Raw genomic sequence first — 26,982 nt, 5'->3', positions numbered from 1 at the left:
TTTTTCCTGTGTCCTTAATATCACTTTCCATCCTGTTCTTAAGTCCTGTAATATAACTTTCGGCCCACATCTGCCATGCGTGGTATGATGATCTGGGCCACATGTGGCGTGGAATGATGGCACTTGGGCGGACCGCTCCTGTTTGTTAGGTGTGCGTTTCCCAAAGCAAACTATGGTCACTAGTTCCGTCGTTATCAATAGAGTTTAATGGGACTTCAGACCATAACAATACTTTCTCTCCCCAGATCTGAGCCACAAGCAGGCCATAGCAATGCCACATGTCGGCCAAAAGCATAGAAATAAACCAGAACTGGACCTTATATGAGCCACAAAATCTTTATATATTATTTATATAATCTTATAGCATTAACAAGCAGAATCACTGAAAGAAAGACGAGAACAGAAAAAGAGACAAAACAGAAACTACCCCTTACGGAACAAAAATATATGGGAATATACTGCAAAATATAATGCGATATATTACATAATACATTTCCATATATGGTGAAACTAGTGCTAATATTTTCAATATATTGCAATATATGTATTGACCATGTATGGCTATAAATTGATACATATAAAGTATTTATAAATGAAGACAAAAATAGCATTACATTCATAAAGTTTTATCCTTTATTATGTACATATATTGCACATACATACAGTGGGTACGAAAAGTATTCAGACCCCCTTAAATTTTTCACTCTTTGTTATATTGTAGCCATTTGCTAAAATCATTGAAGTTCATTTTTTCCCTCATTAATGTACACACAGCACCCCATATTGACAGAAAAACACAGAATTGTTGACATTTTTGCAGATTTATTAAAAAAGAAAAACTGAAATATCACATGGTCCTAAGTATTCAGACCCTTTGCTGTGACACTCATATATTTAACTCAGGTGCTGTCCATTTTTTCTGATCATCCTTGAGATGGTTCTACACCTTCATTTGAGTCCAGCTGTGTTTGATTATACTGATTGGACTTGATTAGGAAAGCCACACACCTGTCTATATAAGACCTTACAGCTCACAGTGCATGTCAGAGCAAATGAGAATCATGAGGTCAAAGGAACTGCCTGAAGAGCTCAGAGACAGAATTGTGGCAAGGCACAGATCTGGCCATGGTTACAAAAAAATTTCTGCTGCACTTAAGGTTCCTAAGAGCACAGTGGCCTCCATAATCCTTAAATGGAAGACATTTGGGACGACCAGAACCCTTCCTAGAGCTGGCCGTCCGGCCAAACTGAGATATTGGGGGATAAGAGCCTTGGTGAGAGAGGTAAAGAAGAGCCCAAAGATCACTGTGGCTGAGCTCCAGAGATGCAGTCGGGAGATGGGAGAAAGTTGTAGAAAGTCAACCATCACTGCAGCCCTCCACCAGTCGGGGCTTTATGGCAGAGTGGCCCGACGGAAGCCTCTCCTCAGTGCAAGACACATGAAAGGCCCGCATGGAGTTTGCCAAGATGGTGAGAAATAAGATTCTCTGGTCTGATGAGACCAAGATAGAACTTTCTGGTCTTAATTCTAAGCGGTATGTGTGGAGAAAACCAGGCACTGCTCAACACCTGTCCAATACAGTCCCAACAGTGAAGCATGGTGGTGGCAACATCATGCTGTGGGGGTGTTTTTCAGCTGCAGGGACAGGACGACTGGTTGCAATCGAGGGAAAGATGAATGCGGCCAAGTACAGGGATATCCTGGACGAAAACCTTCTCCAGAGTGCTCAGGACCTCAGACTGGGCCGAAGGTTTACCTTCAAACAAGACAATGACCCTAAGCACACAGCTAAAATAGCATGCTTTGCTTCTGACTGTTAAAGGTGAGTAAATGTTAAAATTAAGTGCTATTTCATGTGTTTTGCTCAATATTGATATAAGGGGAGATCTGTTAGTGTATAAAGTTGTATTGTTTTGGAATTTAAAAGGTTTTCTGGTATGTGTGAGTTTTTGGGGTTACCATTGTGTTGAAGAGTATAGAGCCTGTGGTAAGGGTTATGATTGGCTAAACACCATTAAGACTATAATAACTTTATTAAAAAAGTAGTGGCTGTGTGCGCTATAGCACAGTGATAGTCTCTTTGGTAGGACATTTAATACATGCAGGTGTGCTTTTGTTAACTAGCTTGAAAACATGAAACATTTAAAATGTTAATAATTATAAAATGCAAGGAATGTGTTACATAATATATTTTACCATATTTACATTTACATTTATTCATTTGGCAGACGCTTTTATCCAAAGCGACTTACAAGTGAGGAATACAACAAGCGAGTCGTCATGACGAGGCAAATAGACAAGAAGTGCTCATAATACAAGTTATAGGCAGTGCTCAGATTATCCTAAACTACAATAGAGAGGGATTAGAGGAAGTGAAAGGATAGGAATTAGTAGTTTTTTGTTTGTTTTTTTAAGATGAGGTTAAGTGCTCACGAAAGAGATGGGTTTTCAGCTGTCTTTTGAATATTGCCAGGGATTCCGCATTCCGGATGGAGGCAGGAAGATCGTTCCACCAGCAAGGAACAGTGAACGAGAATGTTCTGGAAAGTGATTTCGTGCCTCTCTGTGATGGTACCACAAGCCTTCGCTCCTTTAATGAGCGCAGGTTTCTGGTAGGAGTGTAGACTCGTAAGAGTGAGTGGAAGTAGGAGGGTGCTGAGTCTGTGGTAGATCTGTAAGCAAGCGTCAACGCCTTGAATTTGATGCGAGCAGCAAGTGGTAGCCATATATGTGTATATACTGCATGAGTAAATATATCTGCAATATATTATGCATGCAGTACCATATCTGATCACATATAAATCTATATATTCTGAAGCATATTACTGAATATAAAATTACATACATTATTATACATTAGTAAATATATTATCACATAATTTTCAATATATGAAAAGCGGCAATTCCTTATGTATTATTCAATATATTGTAATATATTTACGCAATATATTTTTCTGTATATTTTCAAATATACTGTTAAATCGTGTTATATATTGATCATTCATACAGGGAAATATATTTTCTTTCCATAAGGGACAACTGATTTCAGCCACAGCCTTAGATGAAATCAACTGAAGGTAAAAGAAGACATTAAATCTCTCCAGATGTCAGCAGAGGAGGAGCATTACAGCTTCACATATTACTAACCAGATTGACTTTATTTCTGTAATTCATCTACAGAAGTTCTTATTGAGAATGAACATAAATTGGTGATTGGTGTTTCCATTAGTTGGACTCTTAACTCTTATAATATGTTTTTCTTCTCTGGCTGTTGTGATAGTGTGTTTGTCAAACACATTTGCAGTAGCAAAGAAAGCTGAAACGAGATCAGATGATGATTTTTAGCTATTGATGGCTTTATAATCATCATTGTTACATGTGCATGTGGTTTTGATTGATTTATTTTTGTGTAACAATTTGTCCTCTAGGGTGCGGAAATGATTTTGTTATTTGTGTATTTGTTTTATTAGGAACTGATTTCCTGTACCTGAGGACTGCGTATGAGTTTGGCATAAGAAGCCTCGTTGCCATATCTGGGCGGCAGGATTTAATGCAGCGTTTTGTTTGTTGATATTTTGTCTTCCCCGACTTAGCTTCCTTCCACAGTTATGTTTATATACTTTCTATAATAAATCCCCTATTGGAACAAGCTTTGTTGTGACATGTCTGTGTCCGTAACAATCTTGAAATAGCCTGAATCACAGATGTCATTTGAATGTAACAATTGCGTTGTGCCATTAAGACATTTAAATTACAAACCCTGTTTTTTGTAACATGAGATCACACAGCATTACAAAAATCAGTTAATAGATTGAAAATAAAATCCATGAACAGAATGCAATAAACTTCAATGACAAACACAGATATGAGCAATAAGCGTATGGATCTCAACAATGGTGACAAAATATTCAGACATTCAGATCAGCTCTGGACATCACAAGAAGCTACTAAAAGACAGAAGAAAAACCACAGCAAAAAATAAAGCAAATAGTTAGAATTAAAGAAAATAATAGGACAATTGTGATGCACAATTTATTAATGCTTTGATGCATGCTGAGAGTTTTGTACTATTGTCCCCAGCATGCATTTCTGCATGACATTTTGATTGTTGAGATTAATGTGCTGATTCTTGATGCCTTTGTGTATCAACTCAGAGTTATTGTTAATTGTCTGACTGATTGTTGTAATATAGCATATTGCACTAACAAGGTTTGTAATGTACATGTATTAACTGAACAACACAGTTATTAGATTCAAATGACATCAGTTAATCAGGCTATTTCACAATGATTATAAAACCACCAATAGAAAACTATCATCATCTGATCTCACTTAGTCTGCATTTTAATTCATTTTAATGTGGAAGGAAAAGCAGTGTGATTATAGTGTTCAATGTCCTAAACCTGGCTCACTACTGAAGCTAAGTGGGCTCAAGCCAGGTTGTGACATAAATGGGAGACCTTTTTTGAAAAAACTTGATTACAGTTGGATGATGCTTTAGTGAGGCCAGCAGGGGGTGCTCACTCCCAGGCGTATATGGCTCCTAAAGTCAGAGTGCACTGGTAGGGGCACTAGACTGTAAAAGAACCATCCTTTAAAACAAGGTCCTAACTGGCTAATAATTGAATTATTAATTTGACCTCATTAACTAAGGCAGTAGCACATTCTGATCAGTGTGGTTTCAGTACAGTGGCTCCAGGACTGCCAAATCGCCAAAAAAAAAAAAAAAAAAAAAAAAAATGGTTAACAGCAATATCGTGTAAAAGCATACATTTCTTGTATATTAGCACACACTCCCAGGCTCCTAATGTCAGAGTACAGCTATACAGGCACTGGACTGTGAGAAGAACCATCCATTAAACTGAGATCCTGACTATATGGTAGAGCTTTACTATAGTGTGACTATTCTCTATTGCAAAAGATGTGGTAGCTCATTCTGAGAGACATTTTGAGCCACTCAGGATGTGCATATATATATGTGAAGCAGTACAGCTGTAGCATCCTATGGCCAAACCTTGGTTTACTAAAGCTAAGCAGGCTTGACTTCAGTTGTTTTAATAATGAGTAATGATAACCCACACATATTGTTTAGAATGTATTTTAAGCTGATTTCAGGTTACTTACTATGATGTTTCCGCACATTTGGTTTCCATAATGTAGGCAAAACCTGACACAGAGACGCTCTCTCCTGTCGATGCTGTGTATTGATGACATAAGAGTGCATGTAATGTATGTGGTGCCAGACGGTGATCAATTCTGTGACTCCTGTGTGTCTTTGTAGGTTGGGCTATTAACAGTCCAGTCTTTAATTAAGCTCATGCTGACCAGCAGAGAATGTAATGCTTCTCTCTGTCTCTCTCTCTGCATGTGTGTGTCTCTTTACTAACGTGAACACACTCCATCCAAGATGAAATGAAAAAAGATTATAAATATAATTCATTTAATACAAGTAAAATAATTAATTGTATTGTTGTTCTTTGTAAATGTTAGATAAATTGCTTAGCAATTCTGTTGTAATCAGTTGTGATTTTTGATAAGCTAAGTCTCAAGTGCGATTTGTATAAGTTGCTGCCAATGTAGTGTTCCGAATTGAGCTTTTGTGTGTGTCTGTCTTTCTTGATGGCTGGAAAGTATGTGTGTGTGTGCGTATCTGTCAAATGTTGACCTGGATTAGCAGGAAAGAGCAAACAGATCATAAAAAAGCCATAAAGATGGGGTTCATTGTCCAGAGCAAACCAGCTCAACAAACACCGCTCTCTCATGTGCACTCATTCTGCTGTTTTTCTGTCTGCATGCATCTGAATATCTGCTTGTGTGTTGCTTATATATGGATAAGCAGATGCCCTGCTGTAAAATTCCTCTATATTTATTGATACACAACCTATCTCTGAGTTTCTTTCCAACTCTTTCTTATGCAGTGAATTGTGAACCTATTGACCTTAGTTCAGGTGGGATCTGGAGCAGGTGACAGAGGTTCAATAAACATGAGGTTCAATCAGACATTGGCTATGTTCAGAATAGCATACTTTTATACTATTTCTGCAGTATATAGTACGATGTAAAGTACGACAGTACACTGAGTGCAATATGGTATCTCACAAATTATGCAATGTGCTTGAAATCTCCAGTGAGAACAGATGCAATGATGTAGATAGTTTTTTTTTCACATTTGATCAGACTTACATGTTAAAACATTCTGCAAAATTGGATTAAATGCAAAATAACATTATAGCAAACTATGTTTGAAATGTCTATCTATCTATCTAGACATTCAGACATGACTTTTTATACTTTTTTTTTCTTTCTCTTTTTTTTTTTTTTTTGCAACAGTGTTGGTTGCAAATATCACAGGTGGTTTTGTGTCTTATATCTGGCCACAACATCATTAGACTTTCATCACTGCATTGTTAGTTTCTGAAGAAATGACTGAGAAATCAACAACGGGTTTACGTAACATCACAAATCCACACGATTCACAGAGACAAAAAGGGCCATGCTAATGAAATGTCAGTGCGTCATATGAACTTTTCACAGTCACCGAGGCAGAATGAGTTTCCTCCCGTTCGAGTCAAAACTCATGGAGCAGAACCCACTTTACCAAACCCCTCTATTCACTATGATATTAATAACTCAGGTCTGTGAATGTTGCTCTACAACCGAATGAGAAATTCTATCGTCTCAATGAATGGGTCTTAATGCAACACAGATTATCTGTTATGTGTTTTTAACATATTCTCCTTTGATTGATGACTTTATGTCCTGTTTCAACTTGTTGACTTTATTTCTGCATAAAACCCATAGGAGAAGTGATAGTGTCACGCACAGGCCGTTTAATCCTTCTTTTAAGGGTAAAGTGTGCAATATCTATTAGTGCCACAAAATCAATTTGTCAAGCCACCACTGTAAAAAAAAAAAAAAAATCCCTGTAAAATTTACAGTAAAAAAACAGCAGCTGTGGTTTCCAGAACTGTACTGTAAAAAATACGGTAGCAACATAAAAAAATGAATTTCATGAAATTTATGGTAAAAAAAAAATGCATTTCATTAAAGGATAACTACACTTTTAGCTACACTTTTCTTTCAAGATGTTCATGTCTTTCTTTCGTCAGTCGAAAAGAAATGAAGGTTTTTGATGAAAACATTCCAGGATTATTCTCCTTATAGTGTATTTCAATGGCTACCAACAGATTGAAGGTCCATATTACAGTTTCAGTGCAGCTTCAAGGGCTTTAAACGATACCAGATGAGTAATAAGGCGAAACGATTGGTCATTTTTGAAAAAAATACAACCGTTTATGCTTTATAAACAAAATATCGCATTGAACGCTTCCGCATTCTTCATAACGCTTACGCTGAATGTTCTACGCCTTCCCTATTCTACTTACGGAACGAACGCGGCGCCAGTTTCGTTTTTTTCCGTAAGTAGAATAGGGAAGGCGTAGGACATTCAGCGTAAGCGTTATGAAGAATGCGGAAGCGGAAAGTACGTTCAAGGCGATATTTTGTTTATAAAGCATAAACGGTTGTATTTTCGAAAATGACCGATCGTTTTGCTAGATAAGACCCTTATTTCTCATCTGGTATCGTTTAAAGCCCTTGAAGCTGCACTAAAACTGTAATATGGACCTTCAATCTGTTGGTAGCCATTGAAATACACTATAAGGAGAATAATCCTGGAATGTTTTCATCAAAAACCTTCATTTCTTTTCGACTGACAAAAGAAAGACATGAACATCTTGGATGACATGGGGGTGAGTAAATTATCAGGAAAGTGTATTTAAAAGTGGACTACTCCTTTAACTGATATAATATTAATTTACCAATCTATTGAAGTACTGATATCTGTTTTGTACCTTTGTAATACACTGCCAATCACCAAACACAGTGATGAAACAAGCAGCTTTTCCACAAGATGAGACGCACAGTACTAATATATAAAAGGTGCACATCTCATTCACACACACACTAAACACCATCATGGTAACACACATGAAATTTTAAAAATGCAATAAACATTATTTTAACAACATTAGATGTAGCATAAAATCCTAATGTACATAACTGATTAGAAAAAACTAAGAAGAGACAGAGTTATTTAAACGAAAATACATCAAATGTGAAGTGTCACACAGGGAATTGTCTGAATGTCAATTTATGTTTTTTCACTGTAAATTATACAATGACATTTTTTTTCACTTCCAAAAACAGTAAATTTAACGATAATTTACTAAAAATTACATTAAATGTACTGTTAGATCTATTACAGTTATTCACCATATATAGTACGGAAACTTTCTGTAAACCAATTAACAGTTTTTCACCATAGCATTTTTACAGTCTTTTACTGTTCAAATCACTGTCTTTTTTAACATGTAGTACAGACTGATAGTACAGATCAAACAGGAACAAATGATGAGTGATGCAAGCAGTATTCAATTCTGCAGCTCTAAAAAGACAACAGTCATTATATTCAGCTCCAGTCAGCTCAGTGCTGATTCAGTTCAGTTCAATGACTGTGAAATGTCAATTATGAAAGGAGTTCAGTTCAGCTATATGCTGCTCTACAGACAATAGTGCAGTTATTCAGTTATCCTGAATTTGGAATGGGACTACCTATTGGGTTTATTGTTTTTTCTTGTTTGTTTGTTTGTTTTTGTTTCTCTATTCGGTTTGGTGCCGCTAGTAGTGCATAAATGTCCCACTTCACTTTTAAATACATGTGTAAACAGGGTCCAAGAGCTGATTATCTCCAGAGTTCCTAACGCAAGTTTCTGGTTTGTCAGTTGGCTTGTTTTCTCTCAGAGGGGGTGAAGAGCTGCCATATTTGTCCTTTGCACCTCAGTGTGGGGCCATCTGATAAAACTGCATTGGTATGTGGCTGTGTTTAAAGAGCAGATGATGATAATGTGGCACTGCAGGAGAGATCTTCCTGAATGTGATCTAAAAGTCTAGTTATTTCTGTCAATTGTAATGCAATGAGATTGCAGATTTGCAATTTTAAAAACAGGGATTAAAAAAAAAAAAAACTTTATTTTTGTCCAGTTTCCAGTCCTGGAGTATAAATTATTTTTCTTATATGTATATATATTGAAACTGTAATGTTGTATAGCTTACTAATCTGTAATGCTGCCAGCATTTCCACAAAAATGTAAGCAAATGATTTCATCACTGATATTAATGATAAATGTTTGTTGTATCACAGGAATAAAATATATTTTAAAATATATTTTTATAAAATTTTAAAATATTCAAATAGACTAGTCATTTTAAATTGTAATAATATTTCACAATAGTACTGTTTTTACTGTATTTTTATCAAATATGCAGCCTTGGAGAGCATAAAATATTTCCAACCCCAAACTTTTGAATGGTAGTCTGTATATATATAACTATTTTGATTGTATTTCATATAACTTTGTTTTGCATTTTCACTTTCTTTCCCATATTGTGACTGTGAAGCTGGCTTACATTTTGCAATACACTCTGACAATAACATTTAACAATTACTGTGAATAAGGCATTAAATAGTTTAAAATAAAAAAATAAAAAACTAATACAGTATATTTCTGTACAGATAATGAAGAGAGGTATACTGTGTTCTCTGGATGATTGCAGGTTTTGCTGTGCAGCATCTATTGAAAGGTGGAAACAACACTTCATTAAATAGTTGGAACAAGTAAAATATTCAATACCACATTAGGCAAATATTAGGCATACTGCGTCATTTGAATAGATGAAACTGGAACCTTGTTGAATGTCTTTCCAAGCAACTTTTAACTGAAGTACTCCTGAAGTCTGTTGAGTACTATTGATTATTCTGAATGTGGATGATGACCACAGACAAACAGCTGCTAACACAAATTAAACTCAAACACGGATTGGACTTTTATTGCTGTTTTAAATGAAGGCATCTTTAATTAGTGAGATGGGATCAAGGGTCACTGGTAAAATAAGAGGCTTACATTATGACATGAGAGAAGGTTTCCCTAGTAACCCAAATATGGTTAAGCCTCTATATCACATGACTAAGACCGCTGACAATGATACCTCCTTCAGCCAGATGGGATCACATCTTTGGGTTCATATCTCAAGCCTACTTGAGCTCAACAATCCTTGCCTCTTTATTATCTTGGAATTGATTTTTCCCTGCTAAAAAAGCCAGCGTGTACTAGCACAAGGCCAGCACTAATACAAATAAATCACACAAATAATCTGAGTTCACTTTATCTGATTTTTGCTTTTTAACACACGTACCAGTCACTTTATTAGGAACACCTTGCTAGTATCGGGTTGGACCCCCTTTTGCCTTCAGAACTGCCTTATTTCTTTGTGGCACAGATTCAATAAGGTGCGGGAAACATTCCTCAGAGATTTTGGTCCATATTGACATGATTACATCACGCAGTTGCTGCAGATTTGTCAGCTGCACATCCATGATGTGAATCCCCAGTTCCAGCCCCATCCAAAAGCTGCTCTATTGGATTGAGATCTGGTGACTGTGGAGGCCATTTGAGTATAGTGAACTCACTCATGTCCAAGAAACCAGTTCGAGATGATTTGAGCTTTGTGGCGCATTATTCTGCTGGAAGTAGCCATCAGAAGATGATGACACTGTGATCATAAAGGGATGGACATGGTCAGCAACAATACTCAGGTAGGCTGTTGGGTTTAAACGATTCTCAATTAGTACAAAGGCGGCCCAGAGCGTGCCAAGAAAATATCCCCCACACCAATACACAACCAGCCTGAACCATTGAAATAAGGCAGGTTCCATGCTTTCATTTTGTTATGCCAAATTCTGATCCTACCATCTGAATTTTGCAGAAGGAATCAAGACTCATCAGACGATTTTCCGAATTGTCTGATTTTGGTGAGCCCGTGTGAATTGTAGCCTCAGTTTCCTGCTCTTAGCTGACAGGAGTGACACCGGTGTGTCTTCTGCTGCTGTAGTTCATCTGCTTCAAGGTTTGACGTGTTGTGCATTCAGAGATGCTCCTCTTCAGACCTTGGTTGTAACAAGTGCTTATTTGAGTTACTGTTGCCTTTTTATCAGCTCAAACAAGTCTGGCCATTCTCATCTGACCTCTGGCATCAACAAGGCATTTTTGCCCACAGAACTGCCGCTCACTGGATATTTTCTCTTTTTCTGACCATTCCTTGTAAACTCTAGCAATGATTGTTGGCATCAATAACAAATCACTTAAATCACCTTTCTTCCCCATTTTGATGCTGTTTGAACTTTAGCAGATCATCTTGGCCATATGCATAAATACATTGAGTTGCTGACATGTGATTGGCTGATTTTTGCATTAACAAGCATTAACAAGCATCAATAATTGAAGAGATCAATGAAAAGCTCAGATAATCAATCAACTGAGAAATTTTTTCAAAATGCAGAAGTGTTGCCAATTTAGCGATTTTGCCACTAGATTTGGCTACATTCAATTGAAAGCAGTTGGCAACACTGTTTACCGGTGACTGAACTCCATTTCCTCTGGTATTCACCTCTACAATTATATCTGTTTATCTTTCCTGGAAGACACTGTTAGCAGCCAGTTAGCGCCCGTTTTATAGCCAGGTGAGAGGTGTATGCTAAACTTAAGGCGATAAAGAGCTGTGGATGATTTAATGAATGTTTTTGCTTGTGTCTACAACACTGACCTCATGTTGCCATTTAAGACTGAGCTCATTAACTGTATGTTGCCTATGTATGGTATAGCTAAATACCCCTGACACGTTGGGCTACAGGATATCTCACCTCAAGCTTTTGCTGTCTCAGAGCATATATTCTAAATCAGGCCAGATTACAGCAAGCATGTACAGGATTGTGCATAGTCGGATCAAAATAAACTGTACTATAGTGACCAAATCCACTAAAACTATTACTAGCTGAGCTGCTGACGCCTGACTAATGAGAGCTTGGTGCACTGATTACCATGTAAACTTTTTCAGTGAAGAAAACATAAAATCAAAACCTTAAAACACTTTTTTTACTTGTTTTTCAGTTAAAACAAGATAAATATACTTTAGAAGCAACAGCATAGTTTTCATGGATTGTATTGTGCATTTTGTCTTACTGCACTGGAATGTTTTTTTCTTAAAACAAGAAAGAATCTGCTGTTGCACTAAGACAAAATACTCTACAAATTATTTTTAAAAGTTGGAAATAAAACAGATTATTGGAGGACATTTTACAAGAAAATGCTTTCATTTCATTTAATTCAATGTGTTTCATGCTGTTTCTTTGTAATTATTTGTGAAATTTACTAGCAATTTCTGAGTGAAATTGTTTCAAAGTAAATCCTACACTAATTATTTTCAGTGTACACTTAAATTAAATTAAATTAAATTAAATTAAATTAAATTAAATTAAATTAAATTAAATTAAATTAAATTAAATTAAATTAAATTAAATTAAATTCGATTATATTCTGTTTTTATGAACTAAAATTAAATGTATTTATTTTAAAGTCCTAATATCTTAGGCAATGTTTCTTCTCAAGTAATTTTTTGTTTCATTTATTTGTATTTGTTTCAAGGATTTTTTGATAATTTCATTAAAGATTAATATATTACATTAATAATTAAAATATATTTATTTTTGTTTTTATATTAATTAATTAATTTATTATTTTTTTTTTTTTAATTTATAGAGAGTGAAGATATCCAGTAATGGGAAAATATGTGTCCTAAATCAGTCAATGTACCGTTTTGTCATACTGCTCACACCCAATTCTCAGCATTCTTTTTACTTTTAGGCTCGACTGTACTATAGGCTTTAGCACTCTGTAAATGTGTTCTTCTAAAGCCTCCATTGTGGGTTGCCGTGGAGAATGTGCCTTATGGTGCAGGAAGTGAGGGGATTTGTCCTCTGACTGTTTGGACAGGGGTTCCTGCTGAGGGGACAAGCTGTGATTCCAAACACCTTTTGAATAAAAGCTTCAGTGCACTTACAAAGGCGAGAGTTGAAGCGCAGTACCATGTTTAGATTCACTGTAACATGAAAATGCAGGGCCATTCTTTGTTCATTCGAAATTTATGAATGCCCAATGTCTCTGTGAACGACTTTGTAACCTAATGTGAACTACTGCGCTTCGTACGCATGTGAGAACAAAGCTGTTCATATGAATACGGATTTCTACACAAACTGGATGAACAAAATCCTGGTATTGGTTCCTTTATGTCTCCCTTCTTACAAGGTGTCTGACTTATTTAAACCTCCTTTGAATATTACAGAAAGGAAGTGTGAGATTTTAGCATGTAGTAGCACGGTTTCTGTTATACACCAACATCCAGCAGATGGAATTGTAATAACAGCGGGTAAGCTGAGGTTAATCAGCTGTCAGTCTCTTTCTGGCCTGTTTTTACTCTAGCCATAATGAGTTTTACAGAAGAAGAAACCCATGTTCTCCCATTACTGTTACTGTATCATTACGCAAGAATGTGTAAGATCAGCACAAAATGGACATAACAGTTTTGGGGCACTGACCCCCGCGTGTGAATATAGCAAATAAAAAATTATTATTATTCATAATATTACTGGAGACTTTTATATCACAGGGGTTGATTTTTTTATTTTTTTTATTATTTATTTATTTTTTTATTTTTTGTCACAGGGAATAAATATTTCATTTTTTTTAAATCATGTCTTCATTTACTTTTTAGATAACACTTCACAATAATGTTTCATTAGTTAATATTAGTGAACTTCTTTAGTTAGCCACTAAGAATGAACAATACTTCTACAGCATTTACTAATCTAAGTTAATGTTAATTTCAGCATTTACTAATACCATTAGTAAATTACCATTTGTTTCTAGCTTAAAATATGAAAATCCATCATAATAATATGGATAATGATGATCTAAACTATAACTATAATTTTGTAAAATAATGTAAACTATGCAAAAATATTAAAACATTAATTTTAAAGTTTGTTTTAATTTGTTAATATTTTTTAATTTGTTTAATTGTATTTGTTTTTATTTAAGCAAACATATTGCAAATTAGATTTTTTTATCATGCCTCATCATTTATTTTGCTTTTTTTCTTTCTATGTGTAGATTTTATTATTTTACCCTTGACCTAGAGACTTTTCTAGCTTAAAAAAATGAAAATCATCATCTCAAAGATCATCAATGATTACAATGTTTAAAATGTGATGATCTCAAAAAGTAATTTTGTCAAATTATGTGAAGTATGTAAAATTTAGCAAAAAAGAGAAAATGTATTTGTTTAATTTGAATTAGTTTACATAAAAATACTAGCTTTGAAATTAGACTTAGCAAGACAAAATTTGATCATTTTATTAATGTTGTTTTACCCCTGTCATTTTCATCACAAAATAAATGTTGATTTGAGATGTGGCTGAACATTTGTTCATGACGGTTAGGGGAAAACAAAACAAAAAATTTGGACAAAAAAATAAATAAACATTGTCAGACTCTACAAAATAAACAAGCTAATTAGAGTATGAAAAGTGTTGGGAGCAGAGTTTAAGTCCCCAGGGCCAAAACCTTGCACACTGTAAAAAATCATTTTCATGATTTGTTATCACATTTTTTCTTTTGTCAAATCAACTTTAGTAATTCATGTGGTTCAGATAACATAATATTTTGATAAAATTTTAAGGCAACCATGTAACTTACTTTTTTTAAGTTAAACCAACAATTCTTTTTTTACAGTGCAGGTATTATAGAATGGTGTAGTTAAGATTCAGACCAATGTCTTAATTTCTGCACTATATAGTTGCTTTTACTCTAACACCTGTCTGCTCTTTCTGTGTCTTTACACACCACATTAGAGCCACTTTAGTTAAACAAGACATTTTCTGTTGGCTGCACACAACTTCCATGTCACAGATGAAACACTTACAAGTATAGAGAGCTTTTATGTTGTGTAGACATCAATATGCATTGACTGACGTTTGCCTTATCAATCAAATCATTTTTGTTATCCATCCATCAGTGCTTGAGTGCTTGTATCCACATGTGTGTGTGATAGGCTGTGACCCTACAATGAAAACACATGTTGAGAAAGACTGCAGGAAGCTGATGAATGAGAGCTCTTCCCTCATGACCCCGTGACCTGAACTCCCGCTACACCCTGCAGGTACCTAGTCTGAGGTCATCACAGGATTTTACAGCCAAACCCCACCCTATGAGGTCAGTGGTCTTTACCGTTGAGTAAGTTCCCTACCGCAGGGCAGGTGTAAGGTAGAACGAGTCTGTAATTCACTGGATGTGGAATTTCAGATACAGACAGGCAGAATCAGCTCAATTTAATAGGCCTACACCTGCTCACGCCTCACTGCACAGTGCACACGTCAGTCAAGATCGATATACCATGATTAATTTGAAGCAAATGATGCTGCGAGACTGTTCAGTAAGTGCTGATGAAGTTTCTAACAATCAGTTTTAACATAATTAAACACGTGTATGCGTGTGTGTGTGTGCGTGTGTGTGTGGTAAGGATGACCAGCAGCCAGACTGACCAGTCTCTGAAACACTGAAGTATACCTGACCTGATGTGCTCTTCGCCCTCAGGATGTGCCACAGTTTTGACCTCTGTCTGGTTTATATTACTCTCTGAGGTAGTTTACTCAGATGAGTCACCTGCTGTCTGGACCGTAGACCACTAAAGACTAATGGATTGTGAGTACAGGTGAGAACAGGAAATGCAGTAAAACTGTGGAGGAAATTACTACTCTTACGAACATTTTACATGGTAATGCTATAGTGTTCTGCAAAATAACCAGGAGTGCCTTCTTTAATCTAATTTAATTTAAATCTTTAATTTAAAACTTTTCTGAAATAACCTACGCAAAGTCCACTTTTATACCAATTAGGGATGGGTCATGACGGTCAACTAATCTTTTAAAGTCAAATAGTAAGGTAAACTAGTTGTTTTAATAAATCTATTTTTATTTTACTTTCCTTCTCTGAAAACTATGGAAGCCTGTTTCCGCCACTTAATAACAAAATAAAAGCAGTAATTGCGACTTGATTATCTCAGAATTCAGACTTTTTAGCTCGCAATTCAGACTATTTTTCTCACAATTGCCTGATATAAAGTCACAATTCTGAGACATAAACTCGCAGTTGCGTGATATAAAGTCACAATTCTGAGACATAAACTCGAAATTGCGTGATATAAAGTCACAATTCTGAGACATAAACTCAAAATTGCGTGATATAAAGTCACAATTCTGAGACATAAACTCGCAATTGCGTGATATAAAGTCACAATTCTGAGATATAAACTCGCAATTGCGTGATATAAAGTCACAATTCTGAGATATAAACTCGCAATTGCGTGATATAGAGTCACAATTCTGAGACATAAACTCGCAGTTGCGTGATATAAAGTCACAATTCTGAGACATAAACTCGCAATTGCGTGATATAAAGTCACAATTCTGAGACAAACTCGCAATTGCGTGATATAAAGTCACAATTCTGAGATACAAACTCGCAATTGCGTGATATAAAGTCACAATTCTGAGACAAACTCGCAATTGTGTGATATAAAGTCACAATTCTGAGATATAAACTCGAAATTGCGTGATATAAAGTCACAATTCTGAGATATAAACTCGAAATTGCGTGATATAAAGTCACAATTCTGAGACATAAACTCGCAATTGCGTGATATAAAGTCACAATTCTGAGACATAAACTCGCAGTGGCGTGATATAAAGTCAGAATTCTGAGACATAAACTCACAGTGGCGTGATATAAAGTCACAATTTTGAGATATAAACTCGCAGCGGCGTGATATAAAGTCACAATTTTGAGATATAAACTCGCAATTGCGTGATATGAAGTCACAATTCTGAGACATAAACTCGCAGTGGCGTGATATAAAGTCACAATTCTGAGATATAAACTCGCAGTGGCGTGATATAAAGTCACAATTTTGAGATATAAACTCGCAGTGGCGTGATATAAAGTCACAATTTTGAGATATAAACTCGCAATTGCGTGATATAAAGTCACAATTCTGAGACATAAACTCGCAGTGGCGTGATATAAAGTCACAATTTTGAGATATAAACTCGCAATTGCGTGATATAAAGTCACAATTCTGAGACATAAACTCGCAGTGGCGTGATATAAAGTCACAATTTTGAGATACAAACTCGCAATTGCGTGATATAAAGTCACAATTCTGAGATATAAACTCGCAATTGCGTGATATAAAGTCACAATTATGAGACATAAATTCACAATTCCATGATATAAAGTCACAATTCTGAGATACAAACTCGCAATTGGGTGATATAAAGTCTGAATTGCGAGATACAAACTCGCAATTGCGTGATATAAAGTCACAATTCTGAGACATAAATTCACAATTGCGTGATATAGTCACAATTCTGAGACATAAATTCACAATTCCGTGATATAAAGTCACAATTCTGAGATATAAACTCGCAATTGTGTGATATAAAGTCTGAATTGCGAGATACAAACTCGCAATTGCGTGATATAAAGTCTGAATTGCGAGATACAAGCTCGCAATTGCGTGATATAAAGTCACAATTCTGAGACATAAATTCACAATTGCGTGATATAGTCACAATTCTGAGACATAAATTCACAATTCCGTGATATAAAGTCACAATTCTGAGATATAAACTCGCAATTGTGTGATATAAAGTCTGAATTGCGAGATATAAACTCGCAATTGTGTGATATATAAAGTCTGAATTGCGAGATACAAACTCGCAATTGCGTGATATAAAGTCTGAATTGTGAGATACAAACTCGCAATTGCGTGATATAAAGTCACAATTCTGAGATATAAACTCGCAATTGCGTGATATAAAGTCACAATTATGAGACATAAATTCACAATTCCATGATATAAAGTCACAATTCTGAGATACAAACTCGCAATTGCGTGATATAAAGTCACAATTCTGAGACATAAATTCACAATTGCGTGATATAGTCACAATTCTGAGACATAAATTCACAATTCCGTGATATAAAGTCACAATTCTGAGATATAAACTCGCAATTGTGTGATATAAAGTCTGAATTGCGAGATACAAACTCGCAATTGCGTGATATAAAGTCACAATTCTGAGACATAAATTCACAATTGCGTGATATAGTCACAATTCTGAGACATAAATTCACAATTCCGTGATATAGTCACAATTCTGAGATATAAACTCGCAATTGTGTGATATAAAGTCTGAATTGCGAGATATAAACTCGCAATTGTGTGATATAAAGTCTGAATTGCGAGATACAAACTCGCAATTGCGTGATATAAAGTCACAATTATGAGACATAAATTCACAATTCCGTGATATAAAGTCACAATTCTGAGATACAAACTCGCAATTGCGTGATATAAAGTCACAATTATGAGACATAAATTCACAATTGCGTGATATAAAGTCACAATTCTGAGATACAAACTCGCAATTGCGTGATATAAAGTCACAATTATGAGACATAAATTCACAATTCCGTGATATAAAGTCACAATTCTGAGATACAAACTCGCAATTGCGTGATATAAAGTCTGAATTGCGAGATACAAACTCGCAATTGCGTGATATAAAGTCACAATTATCAGACATAAATTCACAATTGCGTGATATAAAGTCACAATTCTGAGACATAAATTCACAATTGCGTGATATAGTCACAATTCTGAGACATAAATTCACAATTCCGTGATATAGTCACAATTCTGAGATATAAACTCGCAATTGTGTGATATAAAGTCTGAATTGCGAGATATAAACTCGCAATTGTGTGATATAAAGTCTGAATTGCAAGATACAAACTTGCAATTGCGTGATATAAAGTCACAATTATGAAACATAAATTCACAATTCCGTGATATAAAGTCACAATTCTGAGATACAAACTCGCAATTGCGTGATATAAAGTCACAATTCTGAGATACAAACTCGCAATTGCGTGATATAAAGTCACAATTATGAGACATAAATTCACAATTCCGTGATATAAAGTCACAATTCTGAGATACAAACTCGCAATTGCGTGATATAAAGTCTGAATTGCGAGATACAAACTCGCAATTGCGTGATATAAAGTCACAATTCTGAGATACAAACTCGCAATTGTGTGATATAAAGTCTGAATTGCGAGATACAAACTCGCAATTGCGTGATATAAAGTCACAATTATGAGACATAAATTCACAATTCCGTGATATAAAGTCACAATTCTGAGATATAAACTCGCAATTGTGTGATATAAAGTCTGAATTGCGAGATACAAACTCGCAATTGCGTGATATAAAGTCTGAATTGCGAGATACAAACTCGCAATTGCGTGATATAAAGTCACAATTCTGAGACATAAATTCACAATTGCGTGATATAAAGTCACAATTCTGAGATACAAACTCGCAATTGCGTGATATAAAGTCACAATTCTGAGACATAAATTCACAATTGCGTGATATAAAGTCACAATTGTGAGAAAAAAAGTCAGAATTGCGAGGAAAAAAAAGTCAGAATTGTGACTTTATATCATGCAATTGCAAATTTATATCTCACAATTCTGACTTTTTTTCTCACAATTGCGAGTTATAAAGTCACAATTCTAAAGATATAAACTCGCAAATGCGTTATATAAAGTCACAATTCTAAGATATAAACTCGCAATTGTGAGAAAAAAAGTAAGAATTACGAGAAAAAAGTTTCACACAATTGTGAGTTTATATCTCACAATTGTGAGAAAAAATATTAAGAATTCTGAGATAAAAAGTCGAAATTACTGTTTATTTAAAAATTCGTTAAATTACGAATTTGTTCTCATAATTTAACGACTTTTTTCTCATAATTTAATGAGTTTATTCTCAACATTTTATGTCGACTTTTTTTCTCGAAATTTAACGACTGTTTTTCTCATAATTTAACGAATTTGTTCTCATAATTTAACGACTTTTTTCTCGTAATTTAATGAGTTTATTCTCAACGTTTTATCTTGACTTTTTTTCTCGAAATTTTACGACTTTTTTTCTCATAATTTAATGAATTTGTTCTCATAATCTAACGACTTTTTTCTCATAATTTAATGACTTTATTCTCAACATTTTATGTCGACTTTTTTTCTCGAAATTTAATGACTTTGTTTCTCATAATTTAACGAATTTGTTCTCATAATCTAATGACTTTTTTCTCGTAATTTAACGACTTTATTCTCAACATTTTATCTCGACTTTTTTCTTGAAATTTAACGAGTATTTTCTCGTAATTTAATGAGTTTATTCTCGAGATGGTTTTATTTGTTTATTATTGCTTGGCCCTAATCCTCTTCCGTAGGCTTCCATAGAAAACGTCTGTGTTAAAATACATCCCTTTAAAAAAATGTGTCCATTGTGTCTAGCGCCTTCCGAAGCGTTATGTTAAGATGGCTTTAAAAAGTCGATTTGAAAACTGTCTAACGGTCAACAACCATTGCATTCTGATTCATTCCTTTGTACTCCATTAAGCTGTGTTTGAAGCATAATTATACAGGGCTTCCTTAAGAGGATTAGTTGACTAGTTAGTTGACATCTAGTTAAACTAACAGCTGATTGGTTGATGAACATCATTTTACAATTGTAAAAATAACTGTGGTAACCCTGTTACTTTTACTGAAATTATTGTAAAAGTAACAAATTATGACAGCATTGAAGTGCATTGTATTGTGCTTTCTAATACATATATTCAATAATTTGCTATGCTATTCTGTCCATTAAAGACCACATGATAAGAGTAATAATACATTTCTGCAATGTGTTCATTGTTGAATCTTAATGATAAAGTGCCTGTAAGCAGAACCACATGTGGTTCATATTAATCGGCGTCCCCACCAGGTGATGAAATCAATTTTGGGTGAATTTACATTCGCTGGATGATAAGCTCAAGTTGATTTGTAGATGAATAGCAACATCTATTTTAAATGACTGATTTATTGTTAATGCTATTGATCATGTCCATTGATATTTATTTTAGATTACACTATAGCAGACTGGTACCAGAGTTTAAAGGAGGCCGCTGGCCTGATGCCAGGGCATGCTGGGAGTCCGTTCAGGGGAGACGCTCTGACGCCATCCTGCTGAGATCCGGTAGGATTACTGTTTACATTGAGCTCCATGGGAAATGGCTTTCATTGAGGGTGTGTGAGCTACAGTGCTAAGTCATACGCACACACTGTAATCCCAGAGCCATTAACCGCTGCATGTGATGATGGATAGACTCTGTCTAATGAAGCATAATTGACTCCAGATGTGTGACTCATCCGGTGTGTTTACTAATGGCTCACTCACACAAACACAATACACAAAGAACAATAGCAATAAAGCTCCTGATGCATTGCATTCTGGGTAGATTGAGGACATTGTTGCATAATTATTTTGATGACACCTGAATTCAACAATATTCAAATAAACCGTTTTATGCAGACAGTAGTTTCCACAAAAAAAGCACTTGTGCGCGATGATCTTATTTAAATGTTTTTGAATATCATTGAATTATATGACCAAATATAATTGTGGCATTTTGGAATTAAATGTAACACAATTCAACTTTTCTAGTAAAACATTTAATATTAAAATATTATTTTAATTTTTTTTCTGCAAATTATCCCTCCAAGTGTAATACTTTTTTGAGGCCACTGTAAATAATCTTTAAAATTCATAAATACACAAGGGACAAGCCTTCTAATCAAACTAGTGTATGTATATTATACCATTGCTAATATTTATATAAAAGTAAATATCTATATGAATGGAAATGCCTTTGATAATGAAGGTCTTGTCTATGAATGTCTTAGCTGAGGGCATTGTGTTGTGTGCAGAAATATTTTATGTTTTATGGTCTGCTAATTTCATAGCATCTCCTTATGTGTTTTAGAACCTTATCTGAGTTTAAGAGAACCTATTCCACAGCTGTTCTGCACCTGTTCAGGCTCCTCAATAAACCTTTCTTATAACCTTTGAGGATTTCACTGTATCATAGATAGAGCAATAAAAACGTTTAACTGCCCTTAAAGACATATGATACGGCATGAGGATTTGTTGTGGAAATAAAAGTCAACCTGCAAGCATAGAAAGCTACATGAAAGCAAACGATCGGAAAAGGGAAGTCATGTATATTGTTCCCTTGGGAGCATCAGTTTCATTGACTACGAAGAGAAGGCTTCAGCATGGTTAAACAGCCAATAACCCTTAGTTGCAGCTGTGTGGACAAATTACTAATTAATTAAGTAAATGTACAGATACTCCTGTATAAAAGTATAAAAAATAAGTATAAAAGTATAAGTACTCATTTTGAGTAAAAGTACGAAAGTAATTGATTTAAAAGCGATCCTGAGCAGAGTAACTTCCTGTTGACGTTCGAAGTATTGTCAAACAAAACAGAGGCTAGCTAGACCCTCTCTCCTCCTCCTCCTCCTCCTCCCCTCCGTGCTTCCTGAAACAGTCATGAACGCGCATTTAAAATCATTCTTGTCGGTTATTGGCTGGAGCATGTTTATTATGATTCGTGGTCCAGGCAGCACCAGTTTGTTTTTATTGCCGTTTTCGGAGCTTGTGGCGACTACAGAGACCGCGTTTTTTTACAGTGTGTTCAGGGGACAGGCAGCTAGCGGATAGTGAGGAGATGTTTGCTGTATGCGACAAAAAATGTTTTGGCCTAAAAACGCGTGACATCGCTTAGAGCACCTTTAAGTAAAAGTAAAAAGCACTGGGGGGTATTCCAGAAAGCAGGTTATGTGACATACCTGGGTATGTTTAAGAGTAAGTAAGCGGATAACCTCAACTTTCGGTTCCAAAAACGGAGGTAACTTTTAGGGTATGTAAGTAACCATAGCAACTTGCTCTCTGAACATAACCTGCTCCGGAGCAGGTTAAAGGGTTAGTTAGTTTAAGAGGAATTCAGATGCATGTTATATTATCAATATGGTTATATTAATGTATAATCTAAATTTGTTATATAGTTACAGTTATATACACAATGTTATATTGTACAATATATAACTGTTTATTCAATTCTAATATATGAATGTATTTTATTGTCATCTCACACATGGATCTGCTTTTTATCCTTTATAACAGGACATTTTCTATGCTATAATTACTATAATAAAATACATATCATATATGTGATATCTTATTTAATAATTAGCATCAAACAATATTAAGAATAAAAAATGATTGCATAACCACCCAATAGGTGGTGATGTGCACCAAGTAGGTTATGTAAATCGCTATTACAAAAGAGGAAGAATGAAGTAGATTCGTCGCTCTGTTGAGAATGTCTTGTGTGTTAACCAGGAACATACTCTGGGTTGGCTGAACTTACTCCCGGACGCATTTTTGGAACCAGCATACCACGAGTAAGCAATGTTTGGGTTAATCAACCGTAAGTTAACCCTGCTTTCTGGAATACACCCCTGATCAATGAAGCATGTTTATTATATAATAGTCATTAGTCAGCAATAATAAGAAAGATTAGTGCTGACATTTAATATGTATTGATCTGCAAATAATCTAACCTGGTTAATTTTATTATCAAAACTTATCATATATTACTTATTAAACACTTTTACAGCAGATTTACATATGTATGGTACATATGTAATAAAATGTATGATATTATGCTTTGGAATGGAGTGAAGTAAAAATAAAGATTTCCCAAAATAAAAATACTCTGATAAAGTACAAATACTTGAAAAACTTCTTTGTTACTGTCCACCATTGCTAAGTTGTAAACTTTGGCATGTACAGTAGTGACCAAATGTGATGTCCTGCCTAGGAAAATTGACATCTTCACCCCTTATTCAAATATTATTAATATGTTAAAGATTTTGTAAGTTTTGGAGTTAGTTGTTTTAATTGTGATAAAGCAATGAAACATGTCAAATTGTGTGAACATGAACACATTCAAAAACAAGAGAGGACCAATGAATGGTTTATTAACTGATTATGTTGTTATAGCCAATATATGCTTTTTCCTGTGATCTTTTTGTTTTTCTATGCATTTTTTGCATAGTAAAATCTCTCTCTCTCTCTCTCTCTCTCTCTCTATATATATATATATATATATATATATATATATATATATATATATATATATATATATATATATATATATATATATATATATATATATTTTTTTTTTTTTTTTTTTTTTGCTAGACATGAACAATACCTTAAATTGTGGCTTGTGTGAAAGGTTGCTACTCTTTAAATGATCAAACTTCCAATTTTATCCTGGAAGACAGTAAAACATGCACCTAGCAACCACCTCTCAACATGTTAACAACAACTCAGAGCACCTTAGGATTGCACAGGCAAGCACCACTCGCATATAATTCACAACCAAGGTTTGTGAGAGAAGCCCGTCTGAGCTGGATTAATGTGTAGCAGCAGATGTTATGCATAATGCTAATAAAAGGGTTTTGTTTTGAGGGGATGAGGGGAGATTTGCCGGTATGTTTTGAATTTCCCACCCATGCAGCTCTTTCTAAAGTCTTTCACGTGTATTACTGACAACAGAGAACAAAGAAGTCTTATCTGCTGCTAAGAGAGTGTGGATTGTCTGTCTTTAACTCTCTCTGTCTCTCTTTCTCGCCGTCCTCGTTTTGCAACTGCTGCAGTGTGTCGTGCTTTTAACATCCATCAATCAGCTGTCGCATGCCTCATGTCAACACTGTGCTAATGGCAATGTCTTGGGATTTTATGGCCAGAGCAAAGTATCCACAAAATGTTATCTTCTCAGGTATTTATGGGACATAATGAAAAAGTCAAATGCATACTTAGCAATCTGTCTTCAAACACTCACTTTAGAGCAAAAGGACATTAACAAAGAGAAAAGATGAATAGATATAGTGGAGGATAGAAACACATACAATAAACTCATTAAGCTTGCGGGTCTCTGAGCTGCCCATCATACCTGCAGTTTTTCAATTTGTTTTAAGAAAGTTTTTAGCCAAAATTAACATTCAGTCATTATCTACTGTCACTATAAGAACTAATTGTCGTTATATGGAAAAGAGCTGTGTTGAATTTTTCTTTCCACAAAAGAAAGAAAGTCATAGAGTTTTGGAATTACATGAAGGTGAGTCAATGATAACATATAAACTATTATATTCCTTATATGGGTACTTCACCGCTGGCAAAATGGGCTTCCAATAAAACTTGGCTGCTTATACAGTAGAAAGGCAGGGCTAAAAAATGAAATCGTTGCTACCTGACTAGAGAAAAAAGGCGGTTGTCTTCCCTTTTGCCAAATAGGTAGGAAAACTTCAACACCCATAATGCACTGTGCATGTCGTCATCCAAGGCCACTCCCACCAGTTTACTATGGATATGCTTACAAGAGTCAAATACTGCCTTGCTTTAGTAGGAAATACTTCTTAGCAAACTTTTAGTCATAATGGTGTCAACTTGTATTGTTCCCAGGTGCAAGAATTCAAAGAGTTAACATTTAGCGGGAGTGTTACTTTCAGTTTCCAATGAAGGATCCAGCGCGTTGTTGGCAGTAGCTAAAGGTAGCAAAAATTCGTAAATGTGGAGAGAACGCCGTGATAAAAAATCTGAAAAACCACCCTGTTTGTAGTCAACATTTCAAACTTGATGACCAGAAACACAGTGTACAGATAAGAAAGCTGTTGCCATAGTGTTCCATTTTTATCATAATGCTGTTTAAAGAGTAGACAAAGTGCAATACAGTTTCCAGTGATAAACCTACTCTTACAATGACTGTTCTGTTAATAACCCTTTGTAGATCCACAATTTGGCAAATCCACAAATTTCTTTGTGTTATCACAAATAAAACTGTTGACTCCAAACACAACTATACAAAATACTTACTTAATCTTTAACAAATATTTTATAGTATTTAAATAAAGTGTGAAAATGTCAATTTTCTGAGGCCACATCACTTTTGATCACAACTGATACGTTTTTTTGCAAGCTTAAATAATGTATTAATTCAAAATTAACTATAAACTTATTGAAATAAAACATATGGTGTAAAATATAAGACTATGCACTTCTGTATAATCAGTCATAGAAATTCTATTTAAAATATTTCTTAAAAACAGTATAGAAACACAAATATTTTGCCTATATATATATATATATATTTTTTTTTTTTTTTTTTTTTGCAAGATAAATATAATTTATATAAAAATAATTAGATTCTTGAATTTATTGATTTCCCTGTCACACCACTTATTTAACAATAGTGAACTGTCACTTTAAATGACATATTGAAGAGGAAGTGACATCATTAACAAGCTCACATTAGCACAATATAATTTGTTTGTCAACCATGACATGTCCAACTGTCATCTACAATTAACAGGGGAAAATATGTAATTTAATCAATTATAGAAAAGACATGTCAGGATGATTGTTAACAGGATGAGCAGCAGCCTTTCCTTTTTCACTCTTTCACAGTGCTTCTGTTTTGGGGAGATGAGGTTATGACAGAAGTGGGATCCTAAAGTGAACAAGAGCCCAAAATCAGGGCATGTACCAACATGTCCCAATTTTGGTAAGAAGATGCCCACTCATGCTGCACTCCTCCAGTGAGACGCTGAAAAACAATTCTAGAGAGAGACCTGTGACCCAGAGGAGATGATGTTTTCCTCTATAACAAGCACTAAACACTGAACACTAGGTATAAAATTTAATTGGATATTCCCTAAAGTTTGAGCAATGAAGCTGTTTTGGTTCACTTATTTCTTGAAGGTGATAAATAGAATGTGCTTTTTTTCGAGTAAACAGAGTAATGATGCTCAGTGGTGTCTGAAGGAGTGGGAGGAGAACTCAGATTCATCTCAAACCGAGACGGTAAACAAATTAAAGGTCAGCGCCACTGAAACAGTATTTGCTCTGACAGCTTGTGAGGATGGCATAAGTTTGATTTCATCATTGATAAGGATAAAGTTTTGTTTTTGCTGTGTGTATGTTTTTTAACCCTTAAAATCCTA

The 26,982-nt window shown here is 34.9% G+C and overlaps 1 long non-coding RNA gene across 1 annotated transcript; it reads left to right on the top strand.

Annotated features, from left to right (window-relative positions):
- Window positions 1-15,480: 15,480 nt before the first annotated feature.
- LOC125277644 lies at window positions 15,481-26,982 on the top strand. The gene is made up of 4 exons (XR_007186955.1): window positions 15,481-15,664; window positions 20,994-21,106; window positions 26,447-26,669; window positions 26,777-26,982. It is a non-coding gene; the product is annotated as an uncharacterized LOC125277644 (long non-coding RNA).

This window comes from Megalobrama amblycephala, linkage group LG10 (genome assembly GCF_018812025.1).
Source record: "Megalobrama amblycephala isolate DHTTF-2021 linkage group LG10, ASM1881202v1, whole genome shotgun sequence".
In the NCBI taxonomy this organism is placed as follows: Eukaryota; Metazoa; Chordata; class Actinopteri; order Cypriniformes; family Xenocyprididae; genus Megalobrama; species Megalobrama amblycephala.
This window is presented reverse-complemented; position numbering and strand designations above follow the sequence as displayed.